The following is a 21,079-nucleotide window of genomic DNA, read 5'->3' on the forward strand; positions in this document are numbered from 1 at the left end:
ATCTGTATTTCGTGCATCTCTTTGCTAGCCTTATTTCTGTGGAATCTGAGAACAGATATTTCGGATCCCTTTGAAGACTATAGGGCCAAAGGAAATATCCTCCGATAACAAAGAGAAAGAAGCTTACTGAGTAACTTCTTTGTGTTATGTGAAATCATCTCACAGAGTTACAGCTTTCCCCTGAAGAAGCCTTTCGCTAAGACAGTTCTTGTGGAATTGGCAAAGTGATATTTGGAAGCCCATAGAGGGCTATGGTGAAAAAGGAAATATCCTCAGATGAAATCTGGAAAGAAGCTTTCTGAGAAACTGCTTAGTGTTCTGTTAATTCATCTCACAGAGTTACATCTGTATTTCGTTGATCTCTTTGCTAGCCTTATTTCTGTGGAATCTGAGAACAGATATTTCGATTCCCTTTGAAGACCATAGAGCCAAAGGAAATATCCTCCGATAACAAAGAGAAAGAAGCTTTCAGGGAAACTTCTTTGTGTTCTGTGAAATCATCTCACAGAGTTACAGCTTTCCCCTCAAGAAGCCTTTCGCTAAGACAGTTCTTGTGGAATTGGCAATGTGATATTTGGAAGCCCATAGAGGGCTATGGTGAAAAAGGAAATATCCTCAGATGAAATCTGGAAAGAAGCTTTCTGAGAAACTGCTCTGTGATGTGTGACTTCCTCTCACAGAGTTACATCTGTATTTCGTGGATCACTTTGCTAGCCTTATTTCTGTGGAATCTGAGAACAGATATTTCGGATCCCTTTGAAGACCATAGGGCCAAAGGAAATATCCTCCGATAACAAAGAGAAAGAAGCTTTCTGAGAAACTTCTTTGTGTTTTGTGAAATCATCTCACAGAGTTACAGCTTTCCCCTCAAGAAGCCTTTCGCTAAGACAGTTCTTGTGGAATTGGCAAAGTGATATTTGGAAGCCCCTAGAGGGCTATGGTGAAAAAGGAAATATCCTCAGATGAAATCTGGAAAGAACCTTTCTGAGAAACTGCTTAGTGTTCTGTTAATTCATCTCACGGAGTTACATCTGTATTTCCTGCATCTCTTCGCTAGCCTTATTTCTGTGGAATCTGAGAACAGATATTTCGGATCCCTATGAAGACTATAGGGCCAAAGGAAATATCCTCCGATAACAAAGAGAAAGAAGCTTTCTGAGAAACTTCTCTGTGTTCTGTGAAATCATCTCACAGAGTTACAGCTTTCCCCTCAAGAAGCCTTTCGCTAAGACAGTTCTTGTGGAATTGGCAAAGTGATATTTGGAAGCCCGTAGAGGGCTATGGTGAAAAAGGAAATATCCTCAGATGAAATCTGGAAAGAAGCTTTCTGAGAAACTGCTTAGTGTTCTGTTAATTCATCTCACAGAGTTACATCTGTATTTCGTGCATCTCTTTGCTAGCCTTATTTCTGTGGAATCTGAGAACAGATATTTCGGATCCCTTTGAAGACTATAGGGCCAAAGGAAATATCCTCCGATAACAAAGAGAAAGAAGCTTACTGAGTAACTTCTTTGTGTTATGTGAAATCATCTCACAGAGTTACAGCTTTCCCCTGAAGAAGCCTTTCGCTAAGACAGTTCTTGTGGAATTGGCAAAGTGATATTTGGAAGCCCATAGAGGGCTATGGTGAAAAAGGAAATATCCTCAGATGAAATCTGGAAAGAAGCTTTCTGAGAAACTGCTTAGTGTTCTGTTAATTCATCTCACAGAGTTACATCTGTATTTCGTTGATCTCTTTGCTAGCCTTATTTCTGTGGAATCTGAGAACAGATATTTCGATTCCCTTTGAAGACCATAGAGCCAAAGGAAATATCCTCCGATAACAAAGAGAAAGAAGCTTTCAGGGAAACTTCTTTGTGTTCTGTGAAATCATCTCACAGAGTTACAGCTTTCCCCTCAAGAAGCCTTTCGCTAAGACAGTTCTTGTGGAATTGGCAATGTGATATTTGGAAGCCCATAGAGGGCTATGGTGAAAAAGGAAATATCCTCAGATGAAATCTGGAAAGAAGCTTTCTGAGAAACTGCTCTGTGATGTGTGACTTCCTCTCACAGAGTTACATCTGTATTTCGTGGATCACTTTGCTAGCCTTATTTCTGTGGAATCTGAGAACAGATATTTCGGATCCCTTTGAAGACCATAGGGCCAAAGGAAATATCCTCCGATAACAAACAGAAAGAAGCTTTCTGAGAAACTTCTTTGTGATCTTTGAAATCATCTCACAGAGTTACAGCTTTCCCCTCAAGAAGCCTTTCGCTAACACAGTTCTTGTGGAATTGGCAAAGTGATATTTGGAAGCCCATAGAGGGCTATGTTGAAAAAGGAAATATCCTCAGATGAAATCTGGAAAGAAGCTTTCTGAGAAACTGCTTAGTGTTCTGTTAATTCATCTCACAGAGTTACATCTGTGTTTCGTGGATCTCTTTGATAGCCTTATTTCTGTGGAATCTGAGAACACATATTTCGGATCCCTTTGAAGACTATAGGGCCAAAGGAAATATCCTCCGATAAAAAAGAGAAAGAAGCTTTCTGAGAAACTTCTTTGTGTTCCGTGAAATCATCTCACAGAGTTACAGCTTTCCCCTCAAGAAGCCTTTCGCTAAGACAGTTCTTGTGGAATTGGCAAAGTGATATTTGGAAGCCCATAGAGGGCTATGGTGAAAAAGGAAATATGCTCAGAAGAAATCTGGAAAGAAGCTTTCTGAGAAACTGCTTAGTATTCTGTTAATTCATCTCACAGAGTTACATCTGTATTTCGTGCATCTCTTTGCTAGCCTTATTTCTGTGGAATCTGAGAACAGATATTTCGGATGCCTTTGAAGACTATAGGGCCAAAGGAAATATCCTCCGATAACAAAGAGAAAGAAGCTTTCTGAGATACTTCTTTGTGTTCCATGAAATCATCTCACAGAGTTACAGCTTTCCCCTCAAGAAGCCTTTCGCTAAGACAGTTCTTGTGGAATTGGCAAAGTGATATTTGGAAGCCCATAGAGGGCTATGGTGAAAAAGTAAATATCCTCAGATGAAATGTGGAAAGAAGCTTTCTGAGAAACTGCTCTGTGATGTGTGACTTCCACTCACAGAGTTACATCTGTATTTCGTGGATCTCTTTGCTAGCCTTATTTCTGTGGAATCTGAGAACAGATATTTCGGATCCCTTTGAAGACTATAGGGCCAAAGGAAATATCCTCCGATAACAAAGAGAAAGAAGCTTACTGAGAAACTTCTTTGTGTTCTGTGAAATCATCTCACAGAGTTACAGCTTTCCCCTCAAGAAGCCTTTCGCTAAGACAGTTCTTGTGGAATTGGCAAAGTGATATTTGGAAGCCCATAGAGGGCTATGGTGAAAAAGGAAATATCCTCAGATGAAATCTGGAAAGAAGCTTTCTGAGAAAGTGCTGTGTGATGTGTGACTTCCACTCACAGAGTTACATCTGTATTTCGTGGATCTCTTTGCTAGCCTTATTTCTGTGGAATCTGAGAACAGATATTTCGGATCCATTTGAAGACTATAGGGCCAAAGGAAATATCCTCCGATAACAAAGAGAAAGAAGCTTTCTGAGAAACTTCTTTGTGTTCCGTGAAATCATCTCACAGAGTTACACCTTTCCAATAAAGAAGCCTTTCGCTAAGACAGTTCTTGTGGAATTGGCAAAGTGATATTTGGAAGCCCATAGAGGGCTATGGTGAAGAAGGAAATATCCTCAGATGAAATCTGGAAAGAAGTTTCTGAGAAACTGCTTAGTGTTCTGTTAATTCATCTCACGGAGTTACATCTGTATTTCGTGGATCTCTTTGCTAGCCTTATTTCTGTGGAATCAGAGAACAGATATTTCGGATCCCTTTGAAGACTATAGGGCCAAAGGAAATATCCTCCGATAAAAAAAAGAAAGAAGCTTTCTGAGAAACTTCTTTGTGATCTGTGAAATCATCTCACAGAGTTACAGCTTTCCCCTCAAGAAGCCTTTCGCTAAGACAGTTATTGTGGAATTGGCAAAGTGATATTTGGAAGCCCATAGAGGGCTATGGTGAAAAAGGAAATATCCTCAGATGAAATCTGGAAAGAAGCTTTCTGAGAAACTGCTTAGTGTTCTGTTAATTCATCTCACAGAGTAACATCTGTATTTCGTGGATCTCTTTGCTAGCCTTATTTCTGTGGAATCTGAGAACAGATACTTCGGATCCCTTTGAAGACTATAGGGCCAAAGGAAATATCCTTCGATAATAAAGAGAAAGAAGCTTTCTGAGAAACTTCTTTGTGTTCCGTGAAATCATCTCACAGAGTTACACCTTTCCACTAATGAAGTCTTTCACTAAGACAGTTCTTGTGGAATTGGCAAAGTGATATTTGGAAGGCCATAGAGGGCTATGGTGAAAAAGGAAATATCCTCAGATGAAATCTGGAAAGAAGCTTTCTGAGAAACTGCTTAGTGTTCTGTTAATTCACCTCACAGGGTTACATCTGTATTTCGTGGATCTCTTTGCTAGCCTTATTTCTGTGGAATCTGAGAACAGATATTTCGGATCCCTTTGAAGACTATAGAGCCAAAGGAAATATCCTCCGATAACAAACAGAAAGAAGCTTTCTGAGAAACTTCTTTGTGTTCTGTGAAATCATCTCACAGAGTTACAGCTTTCCCCTCAAGAAGCCTTTCGCTAAGACAGTTCTTGTGGAATTGGCAAAGTGATATTTGGAAGCCCATACAGGGCTATGGTGAAAAAGGAAATATCCTCAGATGAAATCTGGAAAGAAGCTTTCTGAGAAACTGCTTAGTGTTCTGTTAATTCATCTCACAGAGTTACATCTGTATTTCGTGCATCTCTTTGCTAGCCTTATTTCTTTGGAATGTGAGAACAGATATTTCGGATCCCTTTGAAGACTATAGGGCCAAAGGAAATATCCTCCGATAACAAAGAGAAAGAAGCTTTCTGAGAAACTTCTTTGTGTTCTGTAAAATCATCTCACAGAGTTACAGCATTCCCCTCAAGAAGCCTTTCGCTAAGACAGTTCTTGTGGAATTGGCAAAGTGATATTTGGAAGCCCATAGAGGGCTATGGTGAAAAAGGAAATATCCTCAGATGAAATCTGGAACGAAGCTTTCTGAGAAACTGCTCTGTGATGTGTGACTTTGACTCACAGAGTTACATCTGTATTTCGTGGATCTCTTTGCTAGCCTTATTTCTGTGGAATCTGAGAACAGATATTTCGGATCCCTTTGAAGACTATAGGGCCAAAGGAAATATCCTGCGATAACAAACAGAAAGAAGCTTTCTGAGAAACTTCTTTGTGTTCTGTGAAATCATCTCACAGAGTTACAGCTTTCCCCTCAAGATGCCTTTCGCTAAGACAGTTCTTGTGGAATTGGCAAAGTGATATTTGGAAGCCCATAGAGGGCTATGGTGAAAAAGGAAATATCCTCAGATGAAATCTGGAAAGAAGCTTTCTGAGAAAGTGCTGTGTGATGTGTGACTTCCACTCACAGAGTTACATCTGTATTTCGTGGATCTCTTTGCTAGCCTTATTTGTGTGGAATCTGAGAACAGATATTTCGGATCCCTTTGAAGACTATAGGCCAAAGGAAATATCCTCCGATAACAAAGAGAAAGAAGCTTTCTGAGATACTTCTTTGTGTTCCGTGAAATCATCTCACTGAGTTACAGCTTTCCACTCAAGAAGCCTTTCGCTAAGACAGTTCTTGTGGAATTGTCAAAGTGATATTTGGAAGCCCATAGAGGGCTATGGTGAAAAAGGAAATATCCTCAGATGAAATCTGGAAAGAAGCTTTCTGAGAAACTGCTTAGTGTTCTGTTAATTCATCTCACAGAGTTACATCTGTGTTTCGTGGATCTCTTTGCTAGCCTTATTTCTGTGGAATCTGAGAACAGATATTTCGGATCCCTTTGAAGACTATAGGGCCAAAGGAAATATCCTCCGATAAAAAAGAGAAAGAAGCTTTCTGAGAAACTTCTTTGTGTTCCGTGAAATCATCTCACAGAGTTACAGCTTTCCCCTCAAGAAGCCTTTCGCTAAGACAGTTCTTGTGGAATTGGCAAAGTGATATTTGGAAGCCCATAGAGGGCTATGGTGAAAAAGAAAATATCCTCAGATGAAATCTGGAAAGAAGCTTTCTGAGAAACTGCTCTGTGATGTGTGACTTCCACTCATAGAGTTACATCTGTATTTCGTGGATCTCTTTGCTAGCCTTATTTCTGTGGAATCTGAGAACAGATACTTCGGATCCCTTTGAAGACTATAGGTCCAAAGGAAATATCCTCCGATAACAAAGAGAAAGAAGCTTTCGGAGAAACTTCTTAGTGTTCCGTGAAATCATCTCACAGAGTTACACCTTTCCACTAAAGCAGCCTTTCGCTAAGACAGTTCTTGTGGAATTGGAAAGTGATATTTGGAAGCCCATAGAGGGCTATGGTGAAAAAGGAAATATCCTCAGATGAAATCTGGAAAGAAGCTTTCTGAGAAACTGCTTAGTGTTCTGTTAATTCATCTCACAGAGTTACATCTGTATTTCGTGCATCTCTTTGCTAGCCTGATTTCTGTGGAATCTGAGAACAGATATTTCGGATCCCTTTGAAGACTATAGGGCCAAAGGAAATATCCTCCGATAACAAACAGAAAGAAGATTTCTGAGAAACTTCTTTGTGTTCTGTGAAATCATCTCACAGAGTTACAGCTTTCCCATCAAGAAGCCTTTCGCTAAGACAGTTCTTGTGGAATTGGCAAAGTGATATTTGGAAGCCCATAGAGGGCTATGGTGAAAAAGGAAATATCCTCAGATGAAATCTGGAAAGAAGCTTTCTGAGAAACTGCTTAGTGTTCTGTTAATTCATCTCACAGAGTTACACCTGTATTTCGTGGATCTCTTTGCTAGCCTTATTTCTGTGGAATCTGAGAACAGATACTTCGGATCCCTTTGAAGACTATAGGGCCAATGGAAATATCCTCCGATAACAAAGAGAAAGAAGCTTTCTGAGAAACTTCTTTGTGTTCCGTGAAATCATCTCACAGAGTTACAGCTTTCCACTAAAGAAGCCTTTCGCTAAGACAGTTCTTGTGGAATTGGCAAAGTGATATTTGGAAGCCCATAGAGGGCTATGGTGAAAAAGGAAATATCCTCAGATGCCATCTGGAAAGAAGCTTTCTGAGAAACTGCTTCGTGTTCTGTTAATTCATCTCACGGAGTTACATCTGTATTTCGTGGATCTCTTTGCTAGCCTTATTTCTGTGGAATCTGAGAACAGATATTTCGGATCCCTTTGAAGACTATAGGGCCAAAGGAAATATCCTCCCATAACAAACAGAAAGAAGCTTTCTGAGAAACTTCTTTGTGTTCTGTGAAATCATCTCACAGAGTTACAGCTTTCCCCTCAAGAAGCCTTTCGCTAAGACAGTTCTTGTGGAATTGGCAAAGTGATATTTGGAAGCCCATAGAGGGCTATGGTGAAAAAGGAAATATCCTCAGATGAAATCTGGAAAGAAGCTTTCTGAGAAACTGCTCTGTGATGTGTGACTTCCACTCACAGAGTTACATCTGTATTTCGTGGATCTCTTTGCTAGCCTTATTTCTGTGGAATCTGAGAACAGATACTTCGGATCCCTTTGAAGACTATAGGGCCAAAGGAAATATCCTCCGATAACAAAGAGAAAGAAGCTTTCTGAGAAACTTCTTTGTGTTCCGTGAAATCATCTCAGAGAGTTACACCTTTCCACTAAAGAAGCCTTTCGCTAAGAGAGTTCTTGTGGAATTGGCAAAGTGATATTTGGAAGCCCATAGAGGGCTATGGTGAAAAAGGAAATATCCTCAGATGCCATCTGGAAAGAAGCTTTCTGAGAAACTGCTTAGTGTTCTGTTAATTCATCTCACGGAGTTACATCTGTATTTCGTGGATCTCTTTGCTAGCCTTATTTCTGTGGAATCTGAGAACAGATATTTCGGATCCCTTTGAAGACTATAGGGCCAAAGGAAATATCCTCCGATAACAAAGAGAAAGAAGCTTTCTGAGAAACTTCTTTGTGTTCTGTGAAATCATCTCACAGAGTTACAGCTTTCCCCTCAAGAAGCCTTTCGCTAAGACAGTTCTTGTGGAATTGGCAAAGTGATATTTGGAAGCCCATAGAGGGCTATGGTGAAAAAGGAAAAAACCTCAGATGAAATCTGGAAAGAAGCTTTCTGAGAAACTGCTTAGTATTCTGTTAATTCATCTCACAGAGTTACATCTGTATTTCGTGGATCTCTTTGCTAGCCTTATTTCTTTGGAATCTGAGAACAGATATTTCGGATCCCTTTGAAGACTATAGGGCCAAAGGAAATATCCTCCGATAACAAACAGAAAGAAGCTTTCTGAGAAACTTCTTTGTGTTCTCTGAAATCATCTCACAGAGTTACAGTTTTCCCATCAAGAAGCCTTTCGCTAAAACAGTCTTGTGGAATTGGCACAGTGATATTTGGAAGCCCATAGAGGGCTATGGTGAAAAAGGAAATATCCTCAGATGAAATCTGGAAAGAAGCTTTCTGAGAAACTGCTTAGTGTTCTGTTAATTCATCTCACAGAGTTACATCTGTATTTCGTGCATCTCTTTGCTAGCCTTATTTCTGTGGAATCTGAGAACAGATATTTCGGATCCCTTTGAAGACTATAGGGCCAAAGGAAATATCCTCCGATAACAAAGAGAAAGAAGCTTTCTGAGATACTTCTTTGTGTTCCGTGAAATCATCTCACAGAGTTACAGATTTCCACTCAAGAAGCCTTTCGCTAAGACAGTTCTTGTGGAATTGGCGAAGTGATATTTGGAAGCCATAGAGGGCTATGGTGAAAAAGGAAATATCCTCAGATGAAATCTGGAAAGAAACTTTCTGAGAAACTGCTTAGTGTTCTGTTAATTCATCTCACGGAGTTACATCTGTATTTCGTGGATCTCTTTGCTAGCCTTATTTCTGTGGAATCAGAGAACAGATATTTCGGATCCCTTTGAAGACTATAGGGCCAAAGGAAATATCCTCCGATAAAAAAAAGAAAGAAGCTTTCTGAGAAACTTCTTTGTGATCTGTGAAATCATCTCACAGAGTTACAGCTTTCCCCTCAAGAAGCCTTTCGCTAAGACAGTTATTGTGGAATTGGCAAAGTGATATTTGGAAGCCCATAGAGGGCTATGGTGAAAAAGGAAATATCCTCAGATGAAATCTGGAAAGAAGCTTTCTGAGAAACTGCTTAGTGTTCTGTTAATTCATCTCACAGAGTAACATCTGTATTTCGTGGATCTCTTTGCTAGCCTTATTTCTGTGGAATCTGAGAACAGATACTTCGGATCCCTTTGAAGACTATAGGGCCAAAGGAAATATCCTTCGATAATAAAGAGAAAGAAGCTTTCTGAGAAACTTCTTTGTGTTCCGTGAAATCATCTCACAGAGTTACACCTTTCCACTAATGAAGTCTTTCACTAAGACAGTTCTTGTGGAATTGGCAAAGTGATATTTGGAAGCCCATAGAGGGCTATGGTGAAAAAGGAAATATCCTCAGATGAAATCTGGAAAGAAGCTTTCTGAGAAACTGCTTAGTGTTCTGTTAATTCACCTCACAGGGTTACATCTGTATTTCGTGGATCTCTTTGCTAGCCTTATTTCTGTGGAATCTGAGAACAGATATTTCGGATCCCTTTGAAGACTATAGAGCCAAAGGAAATATCCTCCGATAACAAACAGAAAGAAGCTTTCTGAGAAACTTCTTTGTGTTCTGTGAAATCATCTCACAGAGTTACAGCTTTCCCCTCAAGAAGCCTTTCGCTAAGACAGTTCTTGTGGAATTGGCAAAGTGATATTTGGAAGCCCATACAGGGCTATGGTGAAAAAGGAAATATCCTCAGATGAAATCTGGAAAGAAGCTTTCTGAGAAACTGCTTAGTGTTCTGTTAATTCATCTCACAGAGTTACATCTGTATTTCGTGCATCTCTTTGCTAGCCTTATTTCTTTGGAATCTGAGAACAGATATTTCGGATCCCTTTGAAGACTATAGGGCCAAAGGAAATATCCTCCGATAACAATGAGAAAGAAGCTTTCTGAGAAACTTTTTTGTGTTGTGTAAAATCATCTCACAGAGTTACAGCTTTCCCCTCAAGAAGCCTTTCGCTAAGACAGTTCTTGTGGAATTGGCAAAGTGATATTTGGAAGCCCATAGAGGGCTATGGTGAAAAAGGAAATATCCTCAGATGAAATCTGGAACGAAGCTTTCTGAGAAACTGCTCTGTGATGTGTGACTTTGACTCACAGAGTTACATCTCTATTTCGTGGATCTCTTTGCTAGCCTTATTTCTGTGGAATCTGAGAACAGATATTTCGGATCCCTTTGAAGACTATAGGGCCAAAGGAAATATCCTGCGATAACAAACAGAAAGAAGCTTTCTGAGAAACTTCTTTGTGTTCTGTGAAATCATCTCACAGAGTTACAGCTTTCCCCTCAAGAAGCCTTTCGCTAAGACAGTTCTTGTGGAATTGGCAAAGTGATATTTGGAAGCCCATAGAGGGCTATGGTGAAAAAGGAAATATCCTCAGATGAAATCTGGAAAGAAGCTTTCTGAGAAAGTGCTGTGTGATGTGTGACTTCCACTCACAGAGTTACATCTGTATTTCGTGGATCTCTTTGCTAGCCTTATTTCTGTGGAATCTGAGAACAGATATTTCGGATCCATTTGAAGACTATAGGGCCAAAGGAAATATCCTCCGATAACAAAGAGAAAGAAGCTTTCTGAGAAACTTCTTTGTGTTCCGTGAAATCATCTCACAGAGTTACACCTTTCCAATAAAGAAGCATTTCGCTAAGACAGTTCTTGTGGAATTGGCAAAGTGATATTTGGAAGCCCATAGAGGGCTATGGTGAAGAAGGAAATATCCTCAGATGAAATCTGGAAAGAAGTTTCTGAGAAACTGCTTAGTGTTCTGTTAATTCATCTCACGGAGTTACATCTGTATTTCGTGGATCTCTTTGCTAGCCTTATTTCTGTGGAATCAGAGAACAGATATTTCGGATCCCTTTGAAGACTATAGGGCCAAAGGAAATATCCTCCGATAAAAAAAAGAAAGAAGCTTTCTGAGAAACTTCTTTGTGATCTGTGAAATCATCTCACAGAGTTACAGCTTTCCCCTCAAGAAGCCTTTCGCTAAGACAGTTATTGTGGAATTGGCAAAGTGATATTTGGAAGCCCATAGAGGGCTATGGTGAAAAAGGAAATATCCTCAGATGAAATCTGGAAAGAAGCTTTCTGAGAAACTGCTTAGTGTTCTGTTAATTCATCTCACAGAGTAACATCTGTATTTCGTGGATTTCTTTGCTAGCCTTATTTCTGTGGAATCTGAGAACAGATACTTCGGATCCCTTTGAAGACTATAGGGCCAAAGGAAATATCCTTCGATAATAAAGAGAAAGAAGCTTTCTGAGAAACTTCTTTGTGTTCCGTGAAATCATCTCACAGAGTTACACCTTTCCACTAATGAAGTCTTTCACTAAGACAGTTCTTGTGGAATTGGCAAAGTGATATTTGGAAGCCCATAGAGGGCTATGGTGAAAAAGGAAATATCCTCAGATGAAATCTGGAAAGAAGCTTTCTGAGAAACTGCTTAGTGTTCTGTTAATTCACCTCACAGGGTTACATCTGTATTTCGTGGATCTCTTTGGTAGCCTTATTTCTTTGAAATCTGAGAACAGATATTTCGGATCCCTTTGAAGACTATAGGGCCAAAGGAAATATCCTCCGATAACAAAGAGAAAGAAGCTTTCTGAGAAACTTCTTTGTGTTTTGTGAAATCATCTCACAGAGTTACAGCTTTCCCCTCAAGAAGCCTTTCGCTAAGACAGTTCTTGTGGAATTGGCAAAGTGATATTTGGAAGCCCCTAGAGGGCTATGGTGAAAAAGTAAATATCTTCAGATGAAATCTGGAAAGAAGCTTTCTGAGAAACTGCTTAGTGTTCTGTTAATTCATCTTACGGAGTTACATCTGTATTTCCTGCATCTCTTCGTTAGCCTTATTTCTGTGGAATCTGAGAACAGATATTTCGGATCCCTTTGAAGACTATAGGACCAAAGGAAATATCCTCCGATAACAAAGAGAAAGAAGCTTACTGAGAAACTTCTTTGTGTTTTGTGAAATCATCTCACAGAGTTACAGCTTTCCCCTCAAGAAGCCTTTCGCTAAGACAGTTCTTGTGGAATTGGCAAAGTGATATTTGGAAGCCCATAGAGGGCTATGGTGAAAAAGGAAATATGCTCAGAAGAAATCTGGAAAGAAGCTTTCTGAGAAACTGCTTAGTATTCTGTTAATTCATCTCACAGAGTTACATCTGTATTTCGTGCATCTCTTTGCTAGCCTTATTTCTGTGGAATCTGAGAACAGATATTTCGGATGCCTTTGAAGACTATAGGGCCAAAGGAAATATCCTCCGATAACAAAGAGAAAGAAGCTTTCTGAGATACTTCTTTGTGTTCCATGAAATCATCTCACAGAGTTACAGCTTTCCCCTCAAGAAGCCTTTCGCTAAGACAGTTCTTGTGGAATTGGCAAAGTGATATTTGGAAGCCCATAGAGGGCTATGGTGAAAAAGTAAATATCCTCAGATGAAATGTGGAAAGAAGCTTTCTGAGAAACTGCTCTGTGATGTGTGACTTCCACTCACAGAGTTACATCTGTATTTCGTGGATCTCTTTGCTAGCCTTATTTCTGTGGAATCTGAGAACAGATATTTCGGATCCCTTTGAAGACTATAGGGCCAAAGGAAATATCCTCCGATAACAAAGAGAAAGAAGCTTACTGAGAAACTTCTTTGTGTTCTGTGAAATCATCTCACAGAGTTACAGCTTTCCCCTCAAGAAGCCTTTCGCTAAGACAGTTCTTGTGGAATTGGCAAAGTGATATTTGGAAGCCCATAGAGGGCTATGGTGAAAAAGGAAATATCCTCAGATGAAATCTGGAACGAAGCTTTCTGAGAAACTGCTCTGTGATGTGTGACTTTGACTCACAGAGTTACATCTGTATTTCGTGGATCTCCTTGCTAGCCTTATTTCTGTGGAATCTGAGAACAGATATTTCGGATCCCTTTGAAGACTATAGGGCCAAAGGAAATATCCTCCGATAACAAACAGAAAGAAGCTTTCTGAGAAACTTCTTTGTGTTCTGTGAAATCATCTCACAGAGTTACAGCTTTGCCCTCAAGAAGCCTTTCGCTAAGACAGTTCTTGTGGAATTGGCAAAGTGATATTTGGAAGCCCATAGAGGGCTATGGTGAAAAAGGAAATATCCTCAGATGAAATCTGGAAAGAAGCTTTCTGAGAAACTGCTTAGTGTTCTGTTAATTCATCTCACGGAGTTACATCTGTATTTCGTGGATCTCTTTGCTAGCCTTATTTCTGTGGAATCTGAGAACAGATATTTCGGATCCCTTTGAAGACTATAGGGCCAAAGGAAATATCCTCCGATAACAAACAGAAAGAAGCTTTCTGAGAAACTTCTTTGTGTTCTGTGAAATCATCTCACAGAGTTACAGCTTTCCCCTCAAGAAGCCTTTCGCTAAGACAGTTCTTGTGGAATTGGCAAAGTGATATTTGGAAGCCCATAGAGGGCTATGGTGAAAAAGGAAATATCCTCAGATGAAATCTGGAAAGAAGCTTTCTGAGAAACTGCTTAGTGTTCTGTTAATTCATCTCACAGAGTTACATCTGTATTTCGTGGATCTCTTTGCTAGCCTTATTTCTTTGGAATCTGAGAACAGATATTTCGGATCCCTTTGAAGACTACAGGGCCAAAGGAAATATCCTCCGATAACAAAGAGAAAGAAGCTTTCTGAGAAACTTCTTTGTGTTTTGTGAAATCATCTCACAGAGTTACAGCTTTCCCCTCAAGAAGCCTTTCGCTAAGACAGTTCTTGTGGAATTGGCAAAGTGATATTTGGAAGCCCCTAGAGGGCTATGGTGAAAAAGGAAATATCCTCAGATGAAATCTGGAAAGAACCTTTCTGAGAAACTGCTTAGTGTTCTGTTAATTCATCTCACGGAGTTACATCTGTATTTCCTGCATCTCTTCGCTAGCCTTATTTCTGTGGAATCTGAGAACAGATATTTCGGATCCCTATGAAGACTATAGGGCCAAAGGAAATATCCTCCGATAACAAAGAGAAAGAAGCTTTCTGAGAAACTTCTCTGTGTTCTGTGAAATCATCTCACAGAGTTACAGCTTTCCCCTCAAGAAGCCTTTCGCTAAGACAGTTCTTGTGGAATTGGCAAAGTGATATTTGGAAGCCCGTAGAGGGCTATGGTGAAAAAGGAAATATCCTCAGATGAAATCTGGAAAGAAGCTTTCTGAGAAACTGCTTAGTGTTCTGTTAATTCATCTCACAGAGTTACATCTGTATTTCGTGCATCTCTTTGCTAGCCTTATTTCTGTGGAATCTGAGAACAGATATTTCGGATCCCTTTGAAGACTATAGGGCCAAAGGAAATATCCTCCGATAACAAAGAGAAAGAAGCTTACTGAGTAACTTCTTTGTGTTATGTGAAATCATCTCACAGAGTTACAGCTTTCCCCTGAAGAAGCCTTTCGCTAAGACAGTTCTTGTGGAATTGGCAAAGTGATATTTGGAAGCCCATAGAGGGCTATGGTGAAAAAGGAAATATCCTCAGATGAAATCTGGAAAGAAGCTTTCTGAGAAACTGCTTAGTGTTCTGTTAATTCATCTCACAGAGTTACATCTGTATTTCGTTGATCTCTTTGCTAGCCTTATTTCTGTGGAATCTGAGAACAGATATTTCGATTCCCTTTGAAGACCATAGAGCCAAAGGAAATATCCTCCGATAACAAAGAGAAAGAAGCTTTCAGGGAAACTTCTTTGTGTTCTGTGAAATCATCTCACAGAGTTACAGCTTTCCCCTCAAGAAGCCTTTCGCTAAGACAGTTCTTGTGGAATTGGCAATGTGATATTTGGAAGCCCATAGAGGGCTATGGTGAAAAAGGAAATATCCTCAGATGAAATCTGGAAAGAAGCTTTCTGAGAAACTGCTCTGTGATGTGTGACTTCCTCTCACAGAGTTACATCTGTATTTCGTGGATCACTTTGCTAGCCTTATTTCTGTGGAATCTGAGAACAGATATTTCGGATCCCTTTGAAGACCATAGGGCCAAAGGAAATATCCTCCGATAACAAAGAGAAAGAAGCTTTCTGAGAAACTTCTTTGTGTTTTGTGAAATCATCTCACAGAGTTACAGCTTTCCCCTCAAGAAGCCTTTCGCTAAGACAGTTCTTGTGGAATTGGCAAAGTGATATTTGGAAGCCCCTAGAGGGCTATGGTGAAAAAGGAAATATCCTCAGATGAAATCTGGAAAGAACCTTTCTGAGAAACTGCTTAGTGTTCTGTTAATTCATCTCACGGAGTTACATCTGTATTTCCTGCATCTCTTCGCTAGCCTTATTTCTGTGGAATCTGAGAACAGATATTTCGGATCCCTATGAAGACTATAGGGCCAAAGGAAATATCCTCCGATAACAAAGAGAAAGAAGCTTTCTGAGAAACTTCTCTGTGTTCTGTGAAATCATCTCACAGAGTTACAGCTTTCCCCTCAAGAAGCCTTTCGCTAAGACAGTTCTTGTGGAATTGGCAAAGTGATATTTGGAAGCCCGTAGAGGGCTATGGTGAAAAAGGAAATATCCTCAGATGAAATCTGGAAAGAAGCTTTCTGAGAAACTGCTTAGTGTTCTGTTAATTCATCTCACAGAGTTACATCTGTATTTCGTGCATCTCTTTGCTAGCCTTATTTCTGTGGAATCTGAGAACAGATATTTCGGATCCCTTTGAAGACTATAGGGCCAAAGGAAATATCCTCCGATAACAAAGAGAAAGAAGCTTACTGAGTAACTTCTTTGTGTTATGTGAAATCATCTCACAGAGTTACAGCTTTCCCCTGAAGAAGCCTTTCGCTAAGACAGTTCTTGTGGAATTGGCAAAGTGATATTTGGAAGCCCATAGAGGGCTATGGTGAAAAAGGAAATATCCTCAGATGAAATCTGGAAAGAAGCTTTCTGAGAAACTGCTTAGTGTTCTGTTAATTCATCTCACAGAGTTACATCTGTATTTCGTTGATCTCTTTGCTAGCCTTATTTCTGTGGAATCTGAGAACAGATATTTCGATTCCCTTTGAAGACCATAGAGCCAAAGGAAATATCCTCCGATAACAAAGAGAAAGAAGCTTTCAGGGAAACTTCTTTGTGTTCTGTGAAATCATCTCACAGAGTTACAGCTTTCCCCTCAAGAAGCCTTTCGCTAAGACAGTTCTTGTGGAATTGGCAATGTGATATTTGGAAGCCCATAGAGGGCTATGGTGAAAAAGGAAATATCCTCAGATGAAATCTGGAAAGAAGCTTTCTGAGAAACTGCTCTGTGATGTGTGACTTCCTCTCACAGAGTTACATCTGTATTTCGTGGATCACTTTGCTAGCCTTATTTCTGTGGAATCTGAGAACAGATATTTCGGATCCCTTTGAAGACCATAGGGCCAAAGGAAATATCCTCCGATAACAAACAGAAAGAAGCTTTCTGAGAAACTTCTTTGTGATCTTTGAAATCATCTCACAGAGTTACAGCTTTCCCCTCAAGAAGCCTTTCGCTAACACAGTTCTTGTGGAATTGGCAAAGTGATATTTGGAAGCCCATAGAGGGCTATGTTGAAAAAGGAAATATCCTCAGATGAAATCTGGAAAGAAGCTTTCTGAGAAACTGCTTAGTGTTCTGTTAATTCATCTCACAGAGTTACATCTGTGTTTCGTGGATCTCTTTGATAGCCTTATTTCTGTGGAATCTGAGAACACATATTTCGGATCCCTTTGAAGACTATAGGGCCAAAGGAAATATCCTCCGATAAAAAAGAGAAAGAAGCTTTCTGAGAAACTTCTTTGTGTTCCGTGAAATCATCTCACAGAGTTACAGCTTTCCCCTCAAGAAGCCTTTCGCTAAGACAGTTCTTGTGGAATTGGCAAAGTGATATTTGGAAGCCCATAGAGGGCTATGGTGAAAAAGGAAATATGCTCAGAAGAAATCTGGAAAGAAGCTTTCTGAGAAACTGCTTAGTATTCTGTTAATTCATCTCACAGAGTTACATCTGTATTTCGTGCATCTCTTTGCTAGCCTTATTTCTGTGGAATCTGAGAACAGATATTTCGGATGCCTTTGAAGACTATAGGGCCAAAGGAAATATCCTCCGATAACAAAGAGAAAGAAGCTTTCTGAGATACTTCTTTGTGTTCCATGAAATCATCTCACAGAGTTACAGCTTTCCCCTCAAGAAGCCTTTCGCTAAGACAGTTCTTGTGGAATTGGCAAAGTGATATTTGGAAGCCCATAGAGGGCTATGGTGAAAAAGTAAATATCCTCAGATGAAATGTGGAAAGAAGCTTTCTGAGAAACTGCTCTGTGATGTGTGACTTCCACTCACAGAGTTACATCTGTATTTCGTGGATCTCTTTGCTAGCCTTATTTCTGTGGAATCTGAGAACAGATATTTCGGATCCCTTTGAAGACTATAGGGCCAAAGGAAATATCCTCCGATAACAAAGAGAAAGAAGCTTACTGAGAAACTTCTTTGTGTTCTGTGAAATCATCTCACAGAGTTACAGCTTTCCCCTCAAGAAGCCTTTCGCTAAGACAGTTCTTGTGGAATTGGCAAAGTGATATTTGGAAGCCCATAGAGGGCTATGGTGAAAAAGGAAATATCCTCAGATGAAATCTGGAACGAAGCTTTCTGAGAAACTGCTCTGTGATGTGTGACTTTGACTCACAGAGTTACATCTGTATTTCGTGGATCTCCTTGCTAGCTTTATTTCTGTGGAATCTGAGAACAGATATTTCGGATCCCTTTGAAGACTATAGGGCCTAAGGAAATATCCTCCGATAACAAACAGAAAGAAGCTTTCTGAGAAACTTCTTTGTGTTCTGTGAAATCATCTAACAGAGTTACAGCTTTGCCCTCAAGAAGCCTTTCGCTAAGACAGTTCTTGTGGAATTGGCAAAGTGATATTTGGAAGCCCATAGAGGGCTATGGTGAAAAAGGAAATATCCTCAGATGAAATCTGGAAAGAAGCTTTCTGAGAAACTGCTTAGTGTTCTGTTAATTCATCTCACGGAGTTACATCTGTATTTCGTGGATCTCTTTGCTAGCCTTATTTCTGTGGAATCTGAGAACAGATATTTCGGATCCCTTTGAAGACTATAGGGCCAAAGGAAATATCCTCCGATAACAAACAGAAAGAAGCTTTCTGAGAAACTTCTTTGTGTTCTGTGAAATCATCTCACAGAGTTACAGCTTTCCCCTCAAGAAGCCTTTCGCTAAGACAGTTCTTGTGGAATTGGCAAAGTGATATTTGGAAGCCCATAGAGGGCTATGGTGAAAAAGGAAATATCCTCAGATGAAATCTGGAAAGAAGCTTTCTGAGAAACTGCTTAGTGTTCTGTTAATTCATCTCACAGAGTTACATCTGTATTTCGTGGATCTCTTTGCTAGCCTTATTTCTTTGGAATCTGAGAACAGATATTTCGGATCCCTTTGAAGACTACAGGGCCAAAGGAAATATCCTCCGATAACAAAGAGAAAGAAGCTTTCTGAGAAACTTCTTTGTGTTTTGTGAAATCATCTCACAGAGTTACAGCTTTCCCCTCAAGAAGCCTTTCGCTAAGACAGTTCTTGTGGAATTGGCAAAGTGATATTTGGAAGCCCCTAGAGGGCTATGGTGAAAAAGGAAATATCCTCAGATGAAATCTGGAAAGAACCTTTCTGAGAAACTGCTTAGTGTTCTGTTAATTCATCTCACGGAGTTACATCTGTATTTCCTGCATCTCTTCGCTAGCCTTATTTCTGTGGAATCTGAGAACAGATATTTCGGATCCCTTTGAAGACTATAGGGCCAAAGGAAATATCCTCCGATAACAAAGAGAAAGAAGCTTTCTGAGAAACTTCTCTGTGTTCTGTGAAATCATCTCACAGAGTTACAGCTTTCCCCTCAAGAAGCCTTTCGCTAAGACAGTTCTTGTGGAATTGGCAAAGTGATATTTGGAAGCCCGTAGAGGGCTATGGTGAAAAAGGAAATATCCTCAGATGAAATCTGGAAAGAAGCTTTCTGAGAAACTGCTTAGTGTTCTGTTAATTCATCTCACAGAGTTACATCTGTATTTCGTGCATCTCTTTGCTAGCCTTATTTCTGTGGAATCTGAGAACAGATATTTCGGATCCCTTTGAAGACTATAGGGCCAAAGGAAATATCCTCCGATAACAAAGAGAAAGAAGCTTACTGAGTAACTTCTTTGTGTTATGTGAAATCATCTCACAGAGTTACAGCTTTCCCCTGAAGAAGCCTTTCGCTAAGACAGTTCTTGTGGAATTGGCAAAGTGATATTTGGAAGCCCATAGAGGGCTATGGTGAAAAAGGAAATATCCTCAGATGAAATCTGGAAAGAAGCTTTCTGAGAAACTGCTTAGTGTTCTGTTAATTCATCTCACAGAGTTACATCTGTATTTCGTTGATCTCTTTGCTAGCCTTATTTCTGTGGAATCTGAGAACAGATATTTCGATTCCCTTTGAAGACCATAGAGCCAAAGGAAATATCCTCCGATAACAAAGAGAAAGAAGCTTTCAGGGAAACTTCTTTGTGTTCTGTGAAATCATCTCACAGAGTTACAGCTTTCCCCTCAAGAAGCCTTTCGCTAAGACAGTTCTTGTGGAATTGGCAATGTGATATTTGGAAGCCCATAGAGGGCTACGGTGAAAAAGGAAATATCCTCAGATGAAATCTGGAAAGAAGCTTTCTGAGAAACTGCTCTGTGATGTGTGACTTCCTCTCACAGAGTTACATCTGTATTTCGTGGATCACTTTGCTAGCCTTATTTCTGTGGAATCTGAGAACAGATATTTCGGATCCCTTTGAAGACCATAGGGCCAAAGGAAATATCCTCCGATAACAAACAGAAAGAAGCTTTCTGAGAAACTTCTTTGTGATCTTTGAAATCATCTCACAGAGTTACAGCTTTCCCCTCAAGAAGCCTTTCGCTAACACAGTTCTTGTGGAATTGGCAAAGTGATATTTGGAAGCCCATAGAGGGCTATGTTGAAAAAGGAAATATCCTCAGATGAAATCTGGAAAGAAGATTTCTGAGAAACTGCTTAGTGTTCTGTTAATTCATCTCACAGAGTTACATCTGTGTTTCGTGGATCTCTTTGATAGCCTTATTTCTGTGGAATCTGAGAACACATATTTCGGATCCCTTTGAAGACTATAGGGCCAAAGGAAATATCCTCCGATAAAAAAGAGAAAGAAGCTTTCTGAGAAACTTCTTTGTGTTCCGTGAAATCATCTCACAGAGTTACAGCTTTCCCCTCAAGAAGCCTTTCGCTAAGAGAGTTCTTGTGGAATTGGGAAAGTGATATTTGGAAGCCCATAGAGGGCTATGGTGAAAAAGGAAATATCCTCAGATGAAATCTGGAAAGAAGCTTTCTGAGAAACTGCTTAGTGTTCTGTTAATGCATCTCACGGAGATACATCTGTATTTCGTGGATCTCTTTGCTAGCCTTATTTCTGTGGAATCTGAGAACAGATATTTCGGATCCCTTTGAAGACTATAGGGCCAAAGGAAATATCCTCCGATAACAAAGAGAAAGAAGCTTTCTGAGAAACTTCTTTGTGTTCTGTGAAATCATCTCACAGAGTTACAGCTTTCCCCTCAAGAAGCCTTTCGCTAAGACAGTTCTTGTGGAATTGGCAAAGTGATATTTGGAAGCCCATAGAGGGCTATGGTGAAAAAGGAAATATCCTCAGATGAAATCTGGAAAGAAGCTTTCTGAGAAACTGCTTAGTGTTCTGTTAATTCATCTCACAGAGTTACATCTGTATTTCGTGGATCTCTTTGCTAGCCTTATTTCTTTGGAATCTGAGAACAGATAGTTCGGATCCCTTTGAAGACTATAGGGCCAAAGGAAATATCGTCCGATAACAAAGAGAAAGAAGCTTTCTGAGAAACTTCTTTGTGTTCTGTGAAATCATCTCA

Source organism: Macaca fascicularis, chromosome X (genome assembly GCF_037993035.2).
Source record: "Macaca fascicularis isolate 582-1 chromosome X, T2T-MFA8v1.1".
Lineage (NCBI taxonomy): Eukaryota > Metazoa > Chordata > Mammalia > Primates > Cercopithecidae > Macaca > Macaca fascicularis.